This window comes from Tinamus guttatus, unplaced genomic scaffold, assembly GCF_059628265.1.
Source record: "Tinamus guttatus ecotype Peru unplaced genomic scaffold, ASM5962826v1 Tinamus_guttatus_pri_ptg000027l, whole genome shotgun sequence".
NCBI classification, from domain to species: Eukaryota; Metazoa; Chordata; class Aves; order Tinamiformes; family Tinamidae; genus Tinamus; species Tinamus guttatus.
In genome coordinates, this window is record NW_028288561.1 from 6,575,821 (window position 1) to 6,598,630 (window position 22,810).

A 22,810-nucleotide genomic window follows, 5' to 3' on the forward strand; every position below is an offset into this window, starting at 1 on the left:
TAACCAGGCAGCAAGCTCAGCTGGAGCTGCCTGCCTCTTCCCCCAGGTGTGAAGTGAGGGAACCTGCAAGAACAACTGGGTAGAAAATGCATTAAGCAAAGGAATGCTGTCCTGGTTCTGACTATTTGGAAATACGTTAATTTGAGGCAGTTTCTTCATGGTAAGGGTTTATTTCAGAGCACAGGCCTCTTTATGGCAGATACTCCTACTTTCTCCTGTTCAGTAGGTGGCAGCAAGAAGATGGCTGTAAGAATCTGGAGGACTTTTTATTACAGTAAGCAGAGAGTTTACAGCTCTCTGCTTTGTTTTCCTGGTTGAATGGGTCTCTCTTGAGCAATCCACCCCTCTACCCGCAAGTTCTCCACAAAAAAACACCCCACCAACAACTCACAGCAAGTCTGTCAAGAGTGCTGGCACAGATACCTGAAACATCTCTCTTTCAAACAGTAGAGGACAGACTCTGCAGAGCTCCAGGATTTGCTGCATGCTTCAGCACAGAAGGTGGGATTATCTGGTTTGCAGTTCCCTCTGCTGGCAAATCCTCTACTTGCATCGGGCAAACTCAGAGGAGGCCAGATAAATCAGGCAGAGCTCCGGCTGCCTGGCGTGGCCACCATGCTCCTGCAAGGGCAAAACTGAATCTGCTCCACTTCCCCAGGGCATCTAAATCCAGCTTGACTTTGCAGTGAGGGTCCTGGATGGACAGGCCTCATCCAGTCCAGTTTCTCCCCAAGTCCCATTCTGCTTCTCCTATTCATCTGTCCCAGCTCGCTCAAATTGCTGGCCCTTCAACACTTGGATTAGATTTTTTATGTCCAACAGGCACAAAGGAGCCTTTGCTTTGGCTACACCCTCTGCGTATTTGCTGGAGAGCCATGGGTCTTCACTCTCTGCTCAAGAATAATACCAAGGGCCTGTTGCCTTATCTGCAATTTTGGGGGATATTAAGGGAGATGCATGGGACTCTACTGCCAAATACTGTCTAAGATGATGGCTTCTCCTATTGAGTATGGCCATGTGCCTGCTCCCTCTCTGCAGAACTGTGCATTAGGAAAGGTCATATTTGAGAGCTCTGGATGTGCCCGATGACCTTTAAAAAAAAAGCAGAGGTGGAGAAATGTGCCAGTCTGAGGCAGGGCTTTTGCTCAGGACAGCCTGACAGTGCTTGCAGGACATGTTACTGTTTACAGTGCTGAGTATGGAGCTGGGGACAGACTTTCAGAATATTTTTGGAGTAGGGATTTGTGTTCAGAATAAGAGCTGGATTTCTCTCTCGAATACAAATGCTATGCTCCCTTTCCTGCTTTTCACAGGAAGGAGGTTTCCACGTGTCTAGTTTCTTTCAATCCCATCCTGCAACCTGAATATCCCGAGCTAACAATTGTGGGAAAAATTGGCTGTTCTAATAAGACAGGGGAGCAGTCGAAAATGGATTAAGTAGGAATTGAATGTGTCTTGTGAGAGCCTGGCTATTGATTTCTAACCCTCCCATTCTGACGTTATTGCAGAAATGATTTTCTTCTGCACCATGCAGAGATTAAATATTAATAAATAGAAAATGAAAAAAAAAAAAGAGGAGAAAGAAAGAGCAGGTCCCAAGGCATCCCACTGCACAATTAAAAAGCAAATGAAGGACTTCTGGAATGAAAAACAGTTTCTTCAGTTTTTCTTGAGCCCAGAGTAGAATCATAAGAGGTTTTGGTGAGATCGTTTGTAATATTTCTATTTAGTAGTTTGTAGCAGAGCTCTGTGTGCTTGAGCGACATCCCATTGCAGTAGGTTCAGTATAAGCATGAAACAAAAAAGATGGAGATTTACTTGGATCCCATTTACCAGTGACCCATTTACTCACTGATGATGAAGTAAGGGGGAAGATGCAGGTCTCCTCTGGCTTCACTTACGCTGTATCCTGCAGTCAGACCCAGTTCCATTAGGTGTCTATTTATTATTTAACATGGGGCGATTGAGAGACAAGGCCTGACCAAGATGATTTTTATGTCCCAGACATTTCACTTCTCACAAACATGGCACAAGCTGCTGCTTCCCGTGAAGTCTGTGGCTCCCATATGAAACCTCCATGCTTGGCTCTCCAAGGCAGGTGAGGAGCTGACAGGCAACGTTTTCATGCAGATGAAGACTCCGACTGTGCACAGACCTTCCCAGAAAAACTGCTCCCCACTTTGAGTTCTCCTGAGAGAACTGGGTTTCTCATTCTGCCCCATCTCTCTCCTCACTTCAGCGGAGCTGGGTGGTAATAGAAAGAAGAAAGGGCATGGTGCAAGTCTCCCATCTAATTCCTGAAAGACTAGTATTCTCTCTGCAGTGTGATATACATGGAAAACACAGATGAAGATTTGAAAATAGTTAATATAGAAGATCATTCTTTTTCAGGAAGTGGTTAATGGGACAAGGGGGCTTGCTGGAGTCTTATCCAAAGGCTGTAGAGGTTTATGTGTATTTCTCTTGGCCTTGGCTGGTTGTGGCAATGCCAGAGTCAGTTCTTTGTGGTCTTCACACTTGGCCATTTGAAGCCAACGCATCGACTTTGGATGGGGTCCTCAAGTTACTCACCTCATGGTCCTGTGCCCTATTCTTTGTTTCCTCAAGAAAACAACCCCAGGCAGGACTTTAAAGACAAATGAACAAGCCTCTGGAGAATGAAGCCTACATAGTCCTTGCCTGTGTGGCAGAAGTGCTGACTGCCTTCAGGTGATAGAGTAGCGGGAAAAGAGTTGTTATTCTGGATTTAGGGAAAAATAGTAGATAAATCATGAGAAACACATAGACAAATGGTAGCCTGGCCGTGTGCTTCAGATGCTGGCATGGGGCTGAGCAGATGGAGCTCCACTCTTTACTCTGTTACAGATTCCCCATGTGCCTGAGGTGACCCAGATGCTTGAAATCAGCGGGAGTCAGGAACGACTTGTGAGACACAGACTTTTAAAGTCCTAGAGCTTCTGTGGCTTAGCAAAGGACAGCCCAGCAGCAGAGCTGGAGGATCTAGTCACATTTACTTAGTCTCTGAAAATAAACTACTTAACTTGGAGAGTAGTCCAAGAATGCTGCTATGGACAGTTATCTGGAATCAGCTCATGGCTGATAACTCTATAACCAATTCCTTGCTGCTGTATCTCATACTCTCAGCAACTTTCCGTGCTTCAGTAGCTCATCTTCAAACTAGTAGCATTTGCAGTCCTGGGGCCTGAGATGGTCACACACAGCTGACTGTAAAGCACTCCGTTGCTGTGGCTGGTGCTAGATTCCCATACATGTTCTCCAGTGCTGCCTGCTAAAATAGTACAGCAGGAAAAAAAAAAACAAAAAAAAAACAAAAAGTGAAAAATGCCCTTCCTGGGTGTATACTAAAAGTGTGTATGCAAATTATGCATCACATCACACTTAAGTTTAGATATGGATATCTGCCAGACACTAGGCAATATTTAGTGATGATGTCAGCTATATATAATAGAATTACAAAGGGTGTGAGAAAGCAGCACCTCTTCTCTTCTGACCCCTCAAGGGAAGCAAATGCTTTACTCTAACACTGTTCCCCGAGCACTAGAACTTTAGCAAATAAGGGACTTTATTAAGTTGTTAATAAGATTTCATTTTCTCACTAATACTACGGTGCTACATTATTAATTTAAAACTGTATTTAGCCTGACATGCTAAAGTGCTAGGCCTCATTATTAATGCATAAACTCATGCCTCTGTTGTTTAATTAAACACCATGATTATGAAGTTCTGATGTGGTTTAATGATAGCAGGCTGGAGTGGCAGTACATTCCTGTGCTCAGATCTCCCCCATTCCCCTCCTCCCCACTACTTTATCCTTTCATTTCCCTTTAAAAGCACAAATGCAGTTGTTCTACTGAATAAACACCATGTGACACATGATGTTGATCTTTCCAAGGTGACATAGAATTACATTTTTATTTTCCTAGATTTAGATTCTTACTGACCATAGATTTCCATCCTTCATTTTTAATAGCTGTAAAGATAACTGTTTCTATTCCTCAAAATACCATGTAATTTTGACTCTCAATAAAGTCAACAGGAGTTTGCAACTGATTTCAAGGGGATAGAATTTTGCCCAAAGGAGAGAAGGAGCTGGAGAAAAAGCCTGGACCATTGTTATGCATGTTTGTTTAAACATAGTTCTAAATATTTATTTTCTTGGGAATGGAGCTTGATCAAGAGGAAGATGAGTCAGTAATAAAGCACCTAATATTTTTCAAGGCAAGACAAAGGTTATCTGCAAGGTGGCACAGATGTATTTGAGCTTTCCAGGCAGAACTGTGGGCAGAGAGAGTTTTGTTCCCACTGTGTTGTACTGTATCATGTAAGAATTACATGGATCTAGACCAGGATAATAAACCCTGTGGACATGTCCTGCCTCAGTGTCCCCACTAGCATCTTTTGAAGTCATTTGTGATTGTTTCATGCAGTTCACTTGGACTCTCTGCAAAACCATGACTTTCTGGATATTTCTGAAAGACTTTCTGCTCTGTATTCTCTTCCTTTTCCCTCAAACTTCATCATCTTTTCCCTCCTTTCTGCTGGTAGTGGTTCTTTCTGAACAGCAGCTCACTCAGCCTGGTTTGCAGAGCCTCTTACTTTATTGACTGGGAGTAAAATTAAACATATACTTATGTACTTTCCAGCTTAATAAGGGATTTAAGCAGATCAGCCCTCTGTGCCTTTGTTTCTCTCCATGCTCCTTACCTGCCTTGTCTGTTCAAACAGGAAGCCCTTGGTTTTGGAGGCTGCCCTCTCCCCAGATTTGAGGTCCTTTTACTCTTTTGAAGTCAGAAGTGTTTTTTAGACTTGTTTGGAACCAGAATTTTACCTCAAGTCAAGGCAGATCCTGGTCTGGCTAGAGGGGCAGGAGGGAGAACAAGTTGCACGACTGCAGTCATCCATTTGGCCATTCCTCGTGAGATGGGCAAAATCCCTGTGTGCCATCGAGGTGAGTTCAGAGCTGACAACTGTCACTTTGTATTGCAGATCCCAAGGTATGTTTCTAAATGAAATGGGCATTTGTTTCAGACACATATTTGATTCTCCTCCTTGCACTTCTCTAAGAAGAAAGTTGTTCATTCCAATCAATCTTTATTCTCATTCTTACACTAGAAGTGAGCATACCAATCTATTCTCACGTACAGATACAACAGAAATATTACCAGGCTTAATTTCCTTTAGTAGAGTTTTTTTTTTTAAAACGAGTGCAGCAAAGTAATCTTCCTCTAACAGAGAGATGACCTTTTTTTTTTTTTTTTAACTTTATATGGTGCTTGTTGCTAGGATTTAGATCTTTGCTGAAAGCTGTTATTTCTCTTAAGTACAGGAGAAAGTGCATTTTCACCTCCATTTGGGTAAACTGTCATTTTCTACTGTTCACTGCTTTTCTCACCATGGAATAATAATTTGAGGTTCAGTGGGTTTTTTGAGAGAAATGCATTCCAGGAGTGTTGTGGGGCCTGGGAAGTCCTCTCCGTTTGCTACTAGAGGAGGACAGGAAGAGGAGGGAGAAGGTTTCTGAAATATTCAAGGCTTCTGAGTGCTGCAGTTGCCCAGCTTCTGCCATCAAATCGTATTCAATTTAGGAGGGTCATGCAGGTATTTTATAATCGTACACAAAAAGCAGCTGGAAGGTAGCTGAAAAGCTATATATGTATGCATAATATATTATTTTTTGGTGGTAGCACTAGCATCCATGGGAAGCCACTTTAAGTAGATTTAAGAGGATTCTGTCCAACCGTGATGCTGATGAATAACAGAAGTAATCTAATATTACTCCTTGTATACCTGCGTTAGAAGTGTTATTACAAGTCATGCTATTAATACATGATGCAGTAGGAAGTTAACTACTTCAGATGCAGTAGACTGTAATAGAGTGAGAGGGAAACTTAGGTACATGTATACAGATCACTTCATGATACACAGAAATGAGCATATCACTCCTTCTTGAATGTTTTCTTGGATTATTGATTTCTGTAGGTAGCGATGAATTAGAAGAACCTGGAAAAGCACCTTCACTACTGTCCATTCTCTTTTCTCTGCAGAAGATCATCGTGTGAGTTGATAAGGGATTTAAGTAGTTTAGTCATAGTCATTCATATTTAAGGAGGGAAGTTTGCTGATGACAGTTCAAAATTTTATCTTGTTTTGATTAGATAGGAAATTGGCCTTGTCAAATGGGTCCATTCAAGCCAACTTGTGGATTTCAGAAAATTTCCAAACAAAGTTCACTTGCTAAAATAGTAGAAAAAAAGAAATAGGGAAAAAAAGAACAAAAAAAATGCAAATCCACTAAGCATTAATCTATGCAAATCCATTTAAACATTTGAACAAACATCCCAGGACATTTTTTTAAGTATTCATATGGAGGTAGTGCTACATTTGCGCATGCATGGCACCTGCATCTATGAGGAATTCTATTTTTTTCTATTAAAAAAGTCTATAATTTAAACATTGAAGTAGAAGAAAGAGAAACAATGTTAACAGATGCAGAGCTCCTAGTAGTAGTGGAAAAACAACAGAACATGAGGACCCTGTTTACTGGGGGGAGATACCCGAAGACTTCAGGTATGTGCAGCTGCAGTTGTCTTCAAAAAGATGCAAGCTGAAAACGTTTCTTGAGCATATTCAAACTTTACTTGTTCAAAACTACTGTTAAACACTTTCATAATTTGGATATGCTCTTTGCCAATCTCCTAGTGTTTTTGGTGGAAAGTGGTGCATTAAGCATTATCAGTCCTGTAAGATAATTGAATGGAACGTATTTCTGGGGAATGGCACAAAATTACACTGCTTAGTGCTGAATGTGTTGGATGCTGTGATTTCCAAAAGGTCAGCCAGGCCAGCCAAGTTAACAGGAATAGTCCCTCTTTCCATCCTCTCTCTGTGTCTCACACTCACTTAGAAGAGATAGAGCAATCGACAGTTTCATTGCAAATGAAACAACTAAAATTAATCAAGTCCAAATCCCTCCTGTCCAAGAGACCATGAATTCAGCTGGATCAGAAGCCCTTGGTTAAGCAGCCCCTGAAAGTCTATCAGAAGTTTATTAATATGGTAATTTAGCTGGGTAAGCGCATAAAGATGCTAATTGAAATGTTTTTCTGTGCATTATTTTTAAAGGAGGAAAGGCTGGGGATTTTCTAGGAAGGAAAGTTGAATTACTGCTTATGTTTCATCATGTCATAATGTTATAATTTCATCATTTGAATATGCTTCATTTTAATTTTTTTTTAAGTGTGAAGAACAAAGAACTTGATACTCCAAAGATTTGGGTCTTGTGCTACGTCTGGTTCTGGTCTTGATTCATGGAGATAGATTGAATTAATCAAACTTCTTCACACTGCTGTTTAATCGGGTTTACAATTAGCTGAGGGCTGCAGGTCTCCTGGGCCTATCAGCTTTGCAGGCAGGAGCTGTAATACAGCAGCTCTGCAGCCACACACTGGGAGTGCCTTACAGACCAGATTGTCATAATGTGGCATGAAATTAAAGCATGATGTTACTTGACAACAGAATTTCAATTTCTCCCTCCCCCTCTTTTTTCTCTAACAAAGTCTCTACCTAGAGATAGGCCTCCCTGTTGAGTTGCACCCACCTGCTCTGAGCTACACAGCTGCCTTCAAAAGAGTTTCTGATACTATTAAACCAATCTGTGTTCCATTACAGTCATTCTGATATTCCTCCCTGTCTGCTTTCAGTGGCAGATTATTTTGCTGTGAGGAGCTAATAAGCATACAGCTCTTAACTTGTTTCAATTCTTGCTCAAATGCGTTGATTTCTTCTCTCCCTCTCTTCTCAGAACACGGAGGATTTTCGCTGGCGTCTGCTCTCCCCAGTCCTGCATGCAGAGTCATGTCAGGCCTCCTCAGCTGCCCTGCTGCCATTTACACTGGTAAAAACAACTTGCATTCAGATAAAGAGGCACCTAGGAGTGAAGAATCAAGGTAGATTTTTCCTTCCATTAGCCTTTATTTTTTGAGAAGCAGCCACAGTGCAAATTAGAAAATGGGGTTCAATTTCACCTCCCACCAACAAGTCTTATGGACTTAATAGCAGCAGAAATTAATTATCTGGGCGATGATGAATGGATTTAGCTATTTTATAAACCCTGTCATGGAAAGAAGTGAGATAAAAAACAGTGATCCCGGAAGATCTAGGAGGAAAGAGGTGAGGGTCAGATGCAGTTGGTAATGGGGGATGTTATTCCTTCTTTGAACTGACCTGGAATCTGTTCAATTCAACAGCCACCATAGAATCAATGGAAGAAGTTCCCTGCAATTACAAAGGAAAAGATTCAACATATTTTCCTGATGGTGAGATTGACTGCGGAGTAAGCTCCAAGCTATCACCTTTGAAGCTGTTAGAGTTACCTTGGTCAGAAGAAATGTAAATCAAGGCTGAGAAGCCTGGCACAGGGGTGTGAATGGGGATCCATTTCTGGTCCTGCTGAAGGGAATGAATGAGGATCCTGCAGAAGAAGATCCTACAGGATCAGGCTCTTCGTGGTACAGGTTGGTGTCTGTGGGCCACAGTCACTGGTTTCTAATGACTTCACCAGAGCTGGGAAGTGATTGGTTCCACTTGCAGTTTAGACCTTGAGTTTTGTAGGGACAGGTTCTGCCTGTTAGGTCTGTGCTTCTTTGCACCTCTGAATTAGGAAAGGTGTTTGAATTCTGTCTCTTTTAATATCAGATATTGAATGAAAAAACAAACCATGTCCATAAAGTAGCACCCATAAATAAGAGTGCAGGTTCATGCAAAACAGACAGAATTGTCTCCTGCATTAATTTTAACTATATCTGCGGTCTGCAATGGCATATGGTTACAGTTCTAAGTTATTCAGACATATTTAATCAGAGTAGCTTCCATTTAGTTATCAAGCATAGCAACGGAATGAATGTTGCTTGTAACAGAAAATCTGTAAACTACTGTCCTCCATTGCTCTCCATTTTTTTTTTTCCTTCTTGCATGGTGCTGAGCATCTCCCAAGGATTAAATGATTATTCAGAAGATAGAGTCTGCTCCCATCGAAGGTATTTTCCCCCTGCTGAAATCCACAAAAGCACAATCAGGTGCAAAACCAGGGTGGTTTTAAGCATTTGCATTTTATACAGGTTGGTCTGAAAACACCTGTAGTTTGCCTGGCTGATAGGAACCATTTGTGGGCTTAGGGGGTAAAGGAAAAAATCAGTGAACTTTAAAAAGCAGAATTTAAAAAAAAATCATTTTGAAAAAAATCAAGCTTAATGAAATGAGATGAAATAATTTCCTCAATTTGCCTGGACATTTTAAATTGAAAGCAGAGTGTAATCTCTGCTTGCAAATTACTGTAAACATTTCAATCACTCTCTAATTCATGGTAAAAGACAAGGAAAGCTGGAGTATGGAGTAGTAATCAATGATCATTACTGGGAAGTCAGACTCTTTGTTTTCTGCTGTTTTTGCTGGGCCAGAGTCTTGGGGATTTTACGGACAAAATGGTTATATATAATATATATATATATATATATATATATATATATATACCCACATATAAAATACATGAATATTTATGAAGAGTTTGCTAGTGGCAGCCCAGGCTGGCCCTGCAGGCCCAAAGGAATTAATGTAAATTCCAGTCAACCATGAAAACCCCCTAGAATTGAACTGTATTTCAGCATGGTGGATAAAACACATCAAAGAGCAGAATTTCTATAAGATAATTACACACAATGCAACTCTAATCACAGAAAGACTGTGGATATTGCTGATAAAGCGTAATAAATCTTTTATGACTATGCCTTGTTCTGCTGAATCAGCTTTCTGCTTCTATTGCAGTAAACTCCAGATCCAGATCTTACTTACATATTTACAATATTTAAAAACATATCAACTAATGATTTACTGTAGCTTCCATGAAAGGTTTGGGTTTATTTATTATTGAGCCAATGAGGAGAGGTGGGCTACTGGACCTTGTGCTAACAAATAGAGAGGGATTTGTAGGAGATGTGAAGGTGGGGGTAGCCTTGGCTGCAGTGACCATGAGTTGGTGGAGTTCAGGATCCAACGAGGAGGTGGCAGGGCTGTAAGTAGCCTTGCAACCATGGACTTCAGGAGGGCCAACTTGAGCCTCTTCAGAGGCCTCCTTGGAAGAATCCCATGGGCTAGAGCTCTGGAAGGAAGGGGAGCCCAAGAGAGCTGGTTAGTTTTCAAGCAGCACTTCTTTCACGCCCAGCAACAGGGCATCCCTGTGTGTAAGAAGTCAGGCAGAGGGGGCAGGAGACCTGCGTGGATGAGCAGGGAGCTTGTGGCAATGCTCAAGCAGAAGAAGGTGGTATACAGAATGTGGAAAAAAGGACAGGCCCCCTGGGAGAAATACAGGAATGTAGTCAGGGAATGCAGAGATGTGACAAGGAAAGCTAAGGCACGTCTGGAACACAATCTGGCAAGGGATGTTAAAAATAACAAGAAAAGCTTCTTCAAATATATGAACAGCAAAAGGAAGATCAGGGAAAATGTGGGTCTGCTGGTGAACAGGATGGGCACCCTGGTTACGAATAACACAGAAAAAGCGGAGTTGCTGAATGCCTTCTTTGCTTTGGTGTTTACCAAATGCAGCCCTTTAGAGTCCCAGGCCCTAGGGACAAGAGAAGAAGCCTGAAGAGAGGAAGAATTTCCCTGGGTAGAGGAAGATTGGGTCAGAGAGCACCTAAGGAAACTCAATACCCACAAATCCATGGGCCCTGATGGGATGCACCCCAGAGAGCTGCGTGAGCTGGTGGACGTCATAGCTAATCATAAATCATGATTCTATGATTTAGTTTTTTTACCTTGTTGAAGTGCAGTTAGATCAACAACAGCAAAAATTCATCTCTCCTGTCTGGCAGATCTGCAAAAATAAATGATCTATAAGTTGAGAACCTGCCTTTCTGTTGTATTTTAGGAAATTGGAGTAATTTCAGTTTTGACAGTTTCAACTTTTCAAAATTCAAGCTCCCTCATATCCTGTAGCATCATGAATTCCTCTGAGAGTCACAGAACGGCTGAGGCTGGAAGGCATTTCTGGAGATCAACCAGTTCAACTTCCCTGCTCAGAGCAAGGTCACTTGGATCAGATTGCTCAGGGCCACGTCCCATTGGGTTTTGAATATCTCCAAGGATGGAGACTCCCCATCATCTCTGGACAACTGTTCTAGTGCTTGACGACCCTCACAGTAAAAAAAAAAAAAAAAAAAAAAAAAAAAGAAAAGAAAAAAAAAAGTTTTCTTATATTTAAAATGGCTTTGTTTGTGTGCATTGCCTCTCGTCCTGTCACTGGATATCACTAAGATGAGTCTGGATCCATCTTCTTTACTGCTTCCCACCACGTATTTATACACAGGACCAGGATGTGTCTGAGCCTTCTCTTCTCAAAACTGAACAGTGTCAAGAATGATGAAAGGAAGAACAGTATATACGAGTTTGCATGTAGTTGCTTTTCAAGTTTTACGAATTCAGAATATTTTCTGGGTCATATGCCCAAGCTAATAGGGAGTTCTGATTTTAAGTGTAACTGTCAACTCTTGTGTAATTGCATGTCTTCAGCAGCTGAGACGTTCAGGAAAACAGCCTTGTGATAGAAATGGAGATGTTTGCAATGTTGTGTCAAGCTGATCGGTATTCAAAAGGAAAAATGGTAGCTCTTCTCTTGAGTCAGGGAATGGTTACTTTTAAAAGGCACCACAGCAGGAGTGGTGTGTGTCAGGAATGACGGCTGGTGCAGATAATGCCCCATTCCTGTGGCAGTGGAAGAGCTAGAAACCTAGACCCTGGTCACCATTTGTTTTTCACCATTTGTTTTAGAGGACTCCTGGTGTCTCGCTGTGAGTCTCACTCGTACATCTAAACATCACCTGAGCACCAGCAGATCATTTATGGAAAGTGTCTCCTGTTCCTTAACCAAGAAGCCACGGTTTGTCTTCATGTGAGTTTTGCCCTTCATTTGTCTTTCTGGCATATGGGCAACAGAAGGTCTCAGCTTCTAACAGAGTGAAAGAACTTTACATATGGTTTAATTACAGTAAACTATCAACAACGGCGAGAGTTTGCTGGGGGACAGCTGAAGCCCCCTCATGGCTTCAGAGGACGTCTGCTCAGGATTTCAATGCTCTGCCTCATTTGATAGTGACACTTTGCTCCACCCCAGAGAAAATCGTTTCAAGAAAAGTCCATCCCTTGGTGTCTCTGTGCACTGGGGACCTTTCTCAAACTGACAGCCTGGTTTCTTGGCTGTTGTCTGAACTTAGCATCTCCTCTGCTAATTTTGGAACTTACAGTCTGAAATCCTCTTTGATGTTTGGCTTTAAGTCTACTGTTAAGTCTAAGTTTGAACACAAGCTGATATATTTTCTGGCAAGTAGCTAGATCTTCCACATCTGTTGTGCTCTCCTCATCCCCCCGACAGGTACCTGTTATTCAAGATATACTTAAGACTTCTCACAGTCCCTGTGAACACACCATAGCTCCAGAGCCTTATTTATATTAGTAGCATCACCCGGCTTGTCACCCAATGGGAAGTACTTTTGTATGCGGTCCCCCAAAGAGACGTGAAAGACGATGTCAGGACAATGGAGGGTTGCAGAGGATGTTCTTCCTTTGCATGAATTACATTGTGACTTTGAAAGTGTGTCCCTCCTGTGACAGTCTGAAGCGAATAAACAAAGTTCCCAGGGAAATGGTATGCTGTGTTCAAACACTTTGCTGAACTCTAATGTTCTGTAGGTTGCAAGGAAATGACTACAAAAGCCTTGGAAGAGCAAAGGACGAAAGTTAGCTCAAGGCAAGGTGATATTCCCTCATTAAAAGCTATTTGTGCAAAGTTAAGACGTCAAAGAAATTTCATTTGTTCCAAGAGGGTATGAAAGCCCATGTTATTAATGATCAGAAGGGATTCGGGAGTCCTGTTTGCCAAAGAGGAGGGAGTAGTGAAAGAAAGGGAAAGAAAAAAAGAAAGAAAAGAAAAAAATACTGTATTTGCACTTTTAATCTTATCTGGGTAGAATAATGAATGCAACTGCCTTAACAACTTTTGTTTCCCCAGTATGGATCATATGAATGATTTTAAAGAAAAAAAGATCATCAAAATTCAGCTGGAGATTTTGCATGCAGGTCTTCAAGCTGTACTGCTGCCTACACAAAGAGCCGCAAATGAGTTCCAGGGGCAACCTGCTATCGCTTACTGATTTTTGTAGAAAGTGAATGAGGTTGCTAAAGACTAGATTATTGATTCTTAGATTATTGAGATTTATGCCTGTGTGGATGGCGTGTGCCCAGAATCATGATATCATGGGCAAAGTTAGAACACAGTATTTAATGCTAATCATTGCACTTGCCACATTTTCCACTTTCATAACTCAAAACAGCAGCACTGTAACATCAGAGTCTTCCTTCCTCTGTAACCTGGGATTACAGGGAGGGACTGAGACAGCATTTCTACTCTTTAATGTTTTCCCTCATGTTTGGCCTCTTGTTCCTCCTGAGGCTTGGAGAAGGGACCCTGTTTTTTATTGATCTCCCATCTACCTGCTTCAGGCGAGTGCTCAGCTGCTGCCTCGGGGCCTGGCAAGGAGATGACTTCCACAGGTGAGTCTTCTGCTGTAGGTTGAGGTGGTCATTCATGACTCCTGGGTTATTTTCGGGAGTCCCAAAGGAAGGTCCATTTGCAGCATTTGAGAGGATTTAGCCCCTGTGCTACACAACACCAGGCTGCCTTCTTTGCCCCTTTACTTATCTTTGAGGATATAATAGGACACAGGTTACAGGTCCCCACTAGAGGTTTTTTTTTGCATATTTGCATTTTATTTGGATCTTTGAAAAGTCAGTTGGTGCCACTGGTTATTAGGAGCAAGATCAAGTTATTAAATCATACTTTATATTTAAGCTCCTATTGACTCCTTAGTGACGACAGTATCAGACCCATTTACAGTCAAGGAACCAAATACTCTCTAGATGCAAAACTTGTTGTGGTCGTTGAAGGTTTGGCCCTTCAGATGCACAAATGCTGACAGAATCAATATTTGCATCTATGTGAGAAGATCCCCAAGCAGAGGAGTGGGAAGAAAGCACCATGAGCCTGGATGGCATCTGTGGTGGGACCCACCTGGGGAGGGGGACAGCAAACGGGGTTGCAATAGCTCACCCAAAACCAGAGTTTGGGAAGCAGATCTCTCTGGGGCCCTGTCAGATCCAGGATTGTTCTTTGAGTAATAACTGCTGAAATGCACATAGAGGGCTGCATGGAGGGTTTTTTTTTTTTTCTTTTTCCTGAGAAATCAGCAGAAATCTCCTATCTCTGGCTCAGCCGGCCCGTCCATCTGTTTATGATGGCTCTGTTTATGATGGCTTCTTTTATCACCAGCAGCCGTGTGAGGGACGAGCCCATTCAAAGGCACAGCTCTCTTTTTGTGCTGATAGTGGCCCCAGTTTTGCACGAGTGCAGAGCGGCGACGTGGCCACGGGCTGATTGCATTTGCTAGCGTTAATCATCCAGGGGCCAGGCGAGGTGAATAAGTGAACTCTATTTTATTCAGCTTGACAGGAGGAGGGGCCGAATGGAAACGATTCTTATCTCTGGTTGTGGCCGACCTAAATTAACACTATCTCTGGTGCTGAAGGGCCCCGGAGAGCAGATGTCTGTATTTTCTGTGCTCTCCATGGCGGGAGGACGACTGTAGCAAACTGCATGTCAGCCCGTGCGTTAACTTTGGGACAAATCTGATCCGTGTCCCCAGCTGCATGAGCTGGGCAGCCTCCAAGATGAAGATGGAGGAAGTTAAGTCTGGTTTTGCTTACTTGAAACAAAGATCGATCACTAAAGCTGAATTTCAAGTGGATCGCAGGTCCTTTACTACATCATTTACAGAAGAAAGATGAGAAGGGGCAAATTTTTTAGCAACTGTTCAGAAAAAAAAACGTAAAGCTCTGTCACCATCGCTCCATCCGCCTTGTTTTCCTTGGGACTGCTGCCGGGGAGCTGCCCTGCCAGACCAGGCACGCGAGGCTGCACATTGGGCTCTTCTCAGCCAAGCAGCCGTGACATCCTCGCAGCCGAGTGCCACCGAAGCCCAGGTGCCACTGCTGGTGGCCTGGCGATGACCAGGGGCCTGGTGTCCAGCCTCCCTTGGAGGAGCTGGGTCCCCGGCGGTGGGAGCACCAACCCCTCCTGTCCCTGCTTATTCGCATGGAAAAGGAAAGGCCGTGCTCAGGGGAGGGTGAAAACAGAAGGATAACTGCGAAGAGAGAAGATGGAGGAGGCTTCAGGGAATCTACCCGGAGAGTGGAAGAGAGACCGAGAGCGAACAAGGAAGCAAATGTGATAATTGGCAGAGGGCGGGAAGCAGAGCCACCCACGCAGCGACGGCGGCGCGTCGGCAGCGAAGCCAAGAGGCACTGCGAGCACATTTCCATTTCTCTGTCTCTGTATCATGCTCTTCTCCTCTTTGCAAGGTCTGATCAACTCTGACTATCTTCACCCCTTCTTGCTGCAAAGACTCCTATTAATGTTGACAGTTTAGGTGGCTGGGGGATGCAATATTAGTACTGACAAATGCTGGTAATTTGCAAGCAATGTTTTCCCTCTAGCACCAGTGGGAAATCACCTAACCTTTGCCAATAATTCTCAACATAACTCACAAAGCCTCATCTTCTATCATTACAAGGAGCAGCATTTCTGAAAATTATCAGCCTCTTCTTGAATCTGTCCATGCTAGACCATGCAGAGGCGGGGATATTAATCAGTGTGTGAGGCCCACTGTACTATTAAGGATTCTCTTACAAGATCCTTTTACCATATGCTCTCTGATATTAAGCTTAGTTGATTATGCTTTCAGATCTCTCTTTTTTTTTTCCAACCTGCCACATCACTTGGCTCTAACTGTTTTTTATCTGTTCTTATTGCATTGATTTTTAAACCCTCATTTGCTTAAGTTGTCTACCAAGAGCACTTGTGTATGTTTATGCTTTAAAACAACGCTGGTTAATCAATAGCTAGTATTATTTATATAATTAATTATTATTAAATAATAAACGTAATTGGCCTGGGTCTGAGGGCTGCAATGGGGACAGCAAGCTGAGAATCTTGCCTGCCACCCAGATGCTGAAGCATAAGCCTGAGGTTTTCCAAAGAGCATCTTTCCTGGAGAACACAACTGGCTGTTGGCCAGTGAAGTCTTTGGTTAAGTCTCATCCTCCTTGTTCAACTGAGAATATACAGAGAGAAAGACACAACACTGATAGAAAGTATCCTGGCACCTGTGCTGAGCTGAGGAACCTCCACAGTTCAGATACAGCCTGATCTCTCTCTTGCTTTTATTTTGCAGAAGCTGGAGCCAAACAATGCTGGTAGCAACTGCGTTTAAAGTGAAATTAAAATGTAATGAGGGTGGGAGGCAGAGACAAGCTAGCACGGACCATCTGAGCTGTTGCAATTCTAGAATTCATCAGTGCTGCTGAAAGCAGAGCGCGGCTGTTGTGTTATTGATGCAGGGGGAGAGAGAGGTTATTGCATTATTGGCATACAGGAGGTGGGGAAAGATTACAATGTTAGCAGCGGTACAAGGAGCGAGATTATCCGAAGGCAATAAGCCATTGTTACAGCAGTGACATTTTTCCACGCCTTTCCCCCCCACCATTTCTTATCCTGTCCTTTCCACCTCCTGCCTGCATAATATTAAAGGTCAGCAATATCCAGACAGATGGTTGGGAGGGTTTATGGCGAGGGGCTGCTTTCTTTGGTCATTTTTCTGAAATGGCGATTGCGCTCAGAGAAAAAAAAAAAAAGCTTTTTTTTTGGACTGAGATTAACTCATCCGAATGCTGTAGAAGGGAGGAGAGAATTTGGGTGAGAGGATTGTCCCTTTCACTGACATCTGCGCTACTCTGTATGACAGCTCTTGAGGAGCACAGCTGCATCCTAGGCACTGTAATAACCAGGGGATAAATGCCACTGGATTTTGTCTTTATTTGATAGATGACTTTACAAAACATATTTTTTGGAAGTGAAATATGTGCAATAAAGTTTCTGACAAGGATCTCTGCCTAGTGTTGATCCTGAAAGGACTCTGATTCCTCCCCAAGAGAGAGTTTATCCTTCAGATTCAGACGACTTTGCTTTCAGATGACTTCTCTCTCCTTTATTACTCATATTTCAGTCCCTTGCTTGTATTTTAGTGTCTTGAATTACTTAGATCTGCTTGTCTGTGTTAGAACAGGTCCCTAATACTAAACCATAATTGAATAAAACCAGTGCCCGCTGCAGAGTGACTCACAGGGTAAAATATCCCCCTTAGACGGTGCATCAAGCTGTGCTCACGGAGCAGATCTGCAGCAAGAGAAGTTTGTGTCAAGACTGCTCACGGATGGCTGGGAGTTTTGGAGCTGGCTTGAAGTGATCAGCTCATATCCTCTTGGATTTAATTGGGTTACAGGGGTGACTTCTGATCCCTGGTCCCCGGGGAAAGAGCCACAAAGATTGTGGCATCTGCAGCAATCTCATCTGTCCGTGGCCGCAGTCAGAGGGAGAAGAATGGCTGCTTAATCAGACGCACCATCTGAAAATGTCACATTATTATTTATGAAGTGTTTAATAATCACACCACAATCATTGGATGCAGTGAGGTGGAAAACGAAAATGTATTTTTTCAAATAGTATGTCTGAATTCTCTTATTTTGGGAGAAAAAAAATAAATGATTTCTTTTAATTTGAAGAGTACAGTTTTTGTCACTCTTGCAGCAAAGCCTCATTTCTGCTTGGATTAGGAGCAATATGCAGCTGGGATAGTGTCCATTTTTGCAGCGGGGATCATACAGATACCTCCTTTTGCTGTCCACATGCATCTTATTTGCTGTTGTGAAACCTCACAAAGTTTGTTCATCTCTGAACACTGCAGCCTGGGAGCTGGGTTGTCCCTGAGAAGCAGCTCGCTGAGAAGCTCCAATTTGGCCATTGCTAACTCCAGCCTAGAAGCTCTGGTGTTAGGGCATTTTTCAGGCAGGATGGAAAACCAGCCGCTGTAGAAAACAGTTACTTAAGTGCTGAGGGTGGCTGCAGAGAAGGTTGCGTCTGGACAGGCCTGGGTCCAGGAGCTGGCCTGGTGCACAGAGCCTTTCTGCTGCATTTACCCATTGCTAGAGAACGTGGCTGTCTCATAAGAAAGGCAAACAAGCAACTGTGCTTGCTGAGGGACAGAAGGAAACGGATAGTCTTCCTTTTCAGCCAGAGATTCCTCTAGAAACGTAAATTGGTATAATGTGTAATTATGATACACTCGTGTCCATGTTTGCCTCTATATTTCGTCTAGTATCTTTTTCATCTTGCTGTCATTCCCTTTGAGCCCAAGGCAGTTGTTTTGTAGGTAAGCATAAAAAAATACACCCTTATTCTCTCTCTCTCGCTCTTCTACATCCCTTCTTGACGTTTTTTGTTCGTTTATTGCTGTCATGCTTCGTTTTCATATTTTTACATCACAGCCGTGGCTCCTGGGTTGTGCGTCCGTGTGGCCGCTGTCCAGCACAGCTGGCGGGATGAGGCTGCTCAGGAATTCCTGCTCCCTCTCTCGGCTGCCTGGCTCCAGAGCCATGGAGGAAAAAATCAACCTAAATGCTGCTACGTATGTCCGGCAGGAGCAATTTTTGCATTTTTCCCTTGCAGAGGTGCCTCGAAGCCTTGAGCTCCTCCATGCTTGTGCTCCCATCCCCACTGACACCTCTGTCCCCAAGGACATGTAGACGATGGCACAGGGAGCAAGACCCCTATGGACAGCGATTTCATTCAGCTTCCTGCGCATTGTCCCTGTCGATTAATGCAGCACAATCAACAATTTAATACGTTAAACATGTTAATGTGTTATTTAATATGTTAATATGTTAATTATATTATTCCTTTTGCCATTGCAATCACTAGATTTTTATGCTTTGATGCTGAATCTAGCAAAACTTTACATTCAAGTAATTAAATAATTAGCTGTAATGTGTGACAAGCCAACGAAACGGCTGCTGCGCTTGGTTATTTTGCCATGGCCGGGCTGCTCCTGCTTGTCTTGAGTCAGGCAGGGCTGCGTCCGATCAGCAATGGCCTTAACACCAGGACCAGCCATCTCATTCAGAGCCAGTTTTGACCAGCAAAAAGTCATTTGTTTCGTCCTGAGTTCCAACAGGAGCTCTCCGTGTCTTTGCATTTTCTATTTCTTTGTCTTGATTACATACTTCAGCTCCCTTCTTTCCTTAAGAATTATTTTTACTGTTTTCCAAAGCTCCCCTGTCCCTAATGGCTTTTCCTTCCCCGTTTAACCTTACACTTCAGTGCACTTGCTTAGGCTTTTATCTTTGGTTCAGGGCTCTGGCTGTTTTCTGCATGCCTTTTTTTGTTAATTTATATATATTAGCTGCCTAACACGTCTCTGTGACAACTGGAAAAAAAGAAATCCCCCTTTTTCTGCCTGAGGAGCTCCTGCTGGGAAAAATAGGTTGGGTGAGGTTTCCAAGCGCAGCACTGGCAGCCTGCGATGGATTGAACTGGACAGCCTTGCAAGAGAAACAGATCTGTCGATGCCGGGTTGTGGAGCGCTTGGAAATCAAGTGTCGATTCAGACGAGGGGGCAGCGTTGCCGTCCCCGCCTCGGGCTCTTCCTCTCTCCCCTTGGCCTCTCCATCCCTTCTCCGCTGCCTCTGGCTCTGTCCATGCAGCTCCTTGTGCCCTGCGGAGCGCGGGGTGCTCAGGAATCGCTGTAGCTGTTGCCGCCTTCCAGATTTTATGGTTCTTTTGGAGAACGCTGCGATTTTTAAGCTGGCATATGAACAAGGTTCCTGTTAGTGAGGATGTCAATTTTTAATGGGCCCGTTGCGGTTTGTTTTTCTATCCCCCAGCTGTTTTCTTACAGGCCAGTGCCAAGAGGATCCGCTGCCCTTTTCCATTATTCAGGACCTCGGGAGCGCAGTGGGAGAGGAGATCCCAACCCCTCTGCAGGGCCTTGGGGCTGCAACCCAAGGGAAAGCTGGAGCATCCGTGTTATCCTGTTCCCTTCCATGGCAATCGGGCAACCCGTGGGCATCCCACGTCTCCAGCCCAGAGCCCCGGCAGGTTGGGCCCTCCTGCTCGCGGCTGCCTGTTTCCAGCAGCAATTCCGACCGCCGGGAGCAGCAGCGAGGTGTTTTACAGATCCGCAGAGCGAGAGGAGAAGTGACAAGAAATTCCTATAAATACAACTCTAATCACGTGCAAACCCCTCTGAAGTGATGCAGGTGACCTTCACCCTCACTAGCAGATTTTGTAGGTGGGGGCTTTCTTGCTTTTTTTCTGGCCAGTTTTTACATCTCTGGGCTGCTCCTTACCTTTCTGTGCACACGTGGCCTTGGCTACATCCCCCAAACACAAATTGGATTCGGGTTAAAGCCAGCAGCACCTCAGAGCCCGGGATCACCTCGCAATGCCCACACTATAGATATTGCTCCGGGTACCTCCTCATCGTACCTGGCATCACCAGCACCAAGATGCTGCTTGCTGCTAATTCCCATGGGAGCTGACCTTGGGAAAACTCATTCTCACACTGGCTTAATGTCTCATTTTAATCTGAGGAAGGCGAGGTAGGGAATAACCCTGCAATATAAGACAGGCGTTCAGCAGAACAGGAAGACAAAAGAGCCATGGCTGAGCTTGCAACTATTTTCTCCCCAGAAGAAGAACTTTTTTCAAAATACACACATTCAAACACAGATTTTTAACAATTTAGAAATACAAAATAACACTACGGGAATAACTAATTCGCTACTAACCCCTTAGGTATCTGATAGGCCTGGGTCGTGCACAGTAGAAGCTGGATCTTTTTGAAGGTGGAGAGCTGAGGAGATCTCCCCGAGCCAGGGGCCTTTTGGGGTGTTTTGCACCAGTTCTGCCTTTCTGCCTGCTCTAGAGTAGCCTGTGCGCAAAGCGGCGTGAGCTGATGTCCGTCACCCCGGTGCTGTCTGCACAGGCCATTGGATCTGGCACCAGCAGGAGGCTTCCAAACAGCCCTGCCCAGCGCAGAAAGGAAAATAACCTCTGTGTTCACACAAAACCTGCAAGACTGACCGGATTTGGGCACCGTTTCTCTTTGGCAGGTGGGAATCCACCCCTTCCTGCTCAAGGATTTCGTAATTCTCTCTCCTTGGTGCTGCAGCATCGGCGCAGCTCTCCTTGCTGCTCCTTTTATTGCATGGATTGACGTGCAAAACCCACCTCTGCCTTTATGGCCAAGACTGCACTATATAAATATATATATATATATATATATAACTATTACACCAACCCGGTCCTACCTAGAGCCCTATAAACAGCCGCGTCCATCCAAGGGCAGCATTTTGAGAGGGGGCCACGGCTCCGACCCACGTCCACGGGTCAGCCTGTGTTTTGGGTGCTGCTCTGCGTCGTTTTGGCTCTCATGACATTGCAGCTGAGCACAGAGACAACTGCAAGAGCCGAGGCCGTAACGACCCCGTCGCGATATGGCCTGCGACTCGTCTGCGGCAACGGAGGTTTTCAGGGCCATGTGGGAAGGCGCCACATGTTGCTGGCCAGTGAATAGAAATGAGTGTCCTAATTAGGCCTGGGATGCTGGCAGATGGATCCATGCGTCAGGCAAAGGACGCACTGTGCTGTGCTAAAAGCTGGCCCTCATGCAAGTGCATTCAGGAATGTACATGAGCCAGGAGGGAGAGCAAGTCCATGGCCTCCCGGAGAGGCTCCAAAGAGCCCGGCTGAAACTCAAAGTAGTTCCTCATCCCCTCGGAATTTGTTTCAGGCCAAAAGTCCATTAGTCCTAGCCTTGCGTTGCCCTCCAGCTCCAAAGCCTCCGCTGTTCCAGTTATATTAACGCTCCGGGTTTCCCAGGCCTTGCTCAGGATCTCAGCATACCGAATGCTGAAGAAACACTCAGCTTTTTTGGGAGCTGCTTTTTAATTGTTGCACTCAATTAGTCATTCCCCCCGCCCCCGCGCTTTATTTATAATTATTTTTTTTCCCTGTGAGTCACACAGGGGTTGCAGCCAGCAGCTTTCGGGATGACAGATGATTCACGGATATGAACCTCGCTCTAGATTCATCCTCCCAAGAACTTGGGGAAAGAGAAAGCAAAGTGATTTTGGACTCGTGCGACCGCTCGTGCTGGGGCTGCCTAGTGATAAACAACCTGCCTCTCCCTCCGGCGGCTCCGGCACCTGCGCGTTGTGATTGATGCAGCCAGAGCAGGGAACATTCAGCACAGTGGAAGGTTTCCCTGAGCCGAAGGCTATCGTGGGCCACCTCACGGGGTGCAATGGAGGCAGTTTAGGAAAATCTGGGCATTGCAATTTCATGAAATGCATGAAGAGCCGGCTATGAGGCAGATGCAGCTCTGCTTTGAAAGGAGGTTCAGAGAGAAATGCTTATTTTTTCTTGGACCTTTTCTCTGCCTGCATAAGTTCTTGAGAAAATGGGAGCGTTTGGGTCCTATTAGCGTAATGGCTACTAAAGCCTCACAATTTACTTATCTTCACACCCTCCCTTTAGCATCCTCTCTTGCTGCAGTGATGTCACAGGGAGGGGACATCCAGGGAGCACCAATGGGACCAGGGCTGCCCCCAGGGTCTCTGACCTTGGGGTGCTGCTGGAAGCGATCCAGGCTCCTGCAAATCCCATTTTAGCCCAGATTTTCAGTGCAAAGGTAAAAGGAGAATAGTGTGGTCTCATTCCTAATGCAGCCAAGGAGGTACATACGTGTGAGTATATGTATTTACACATATATATCAAGCCTATCTCGAT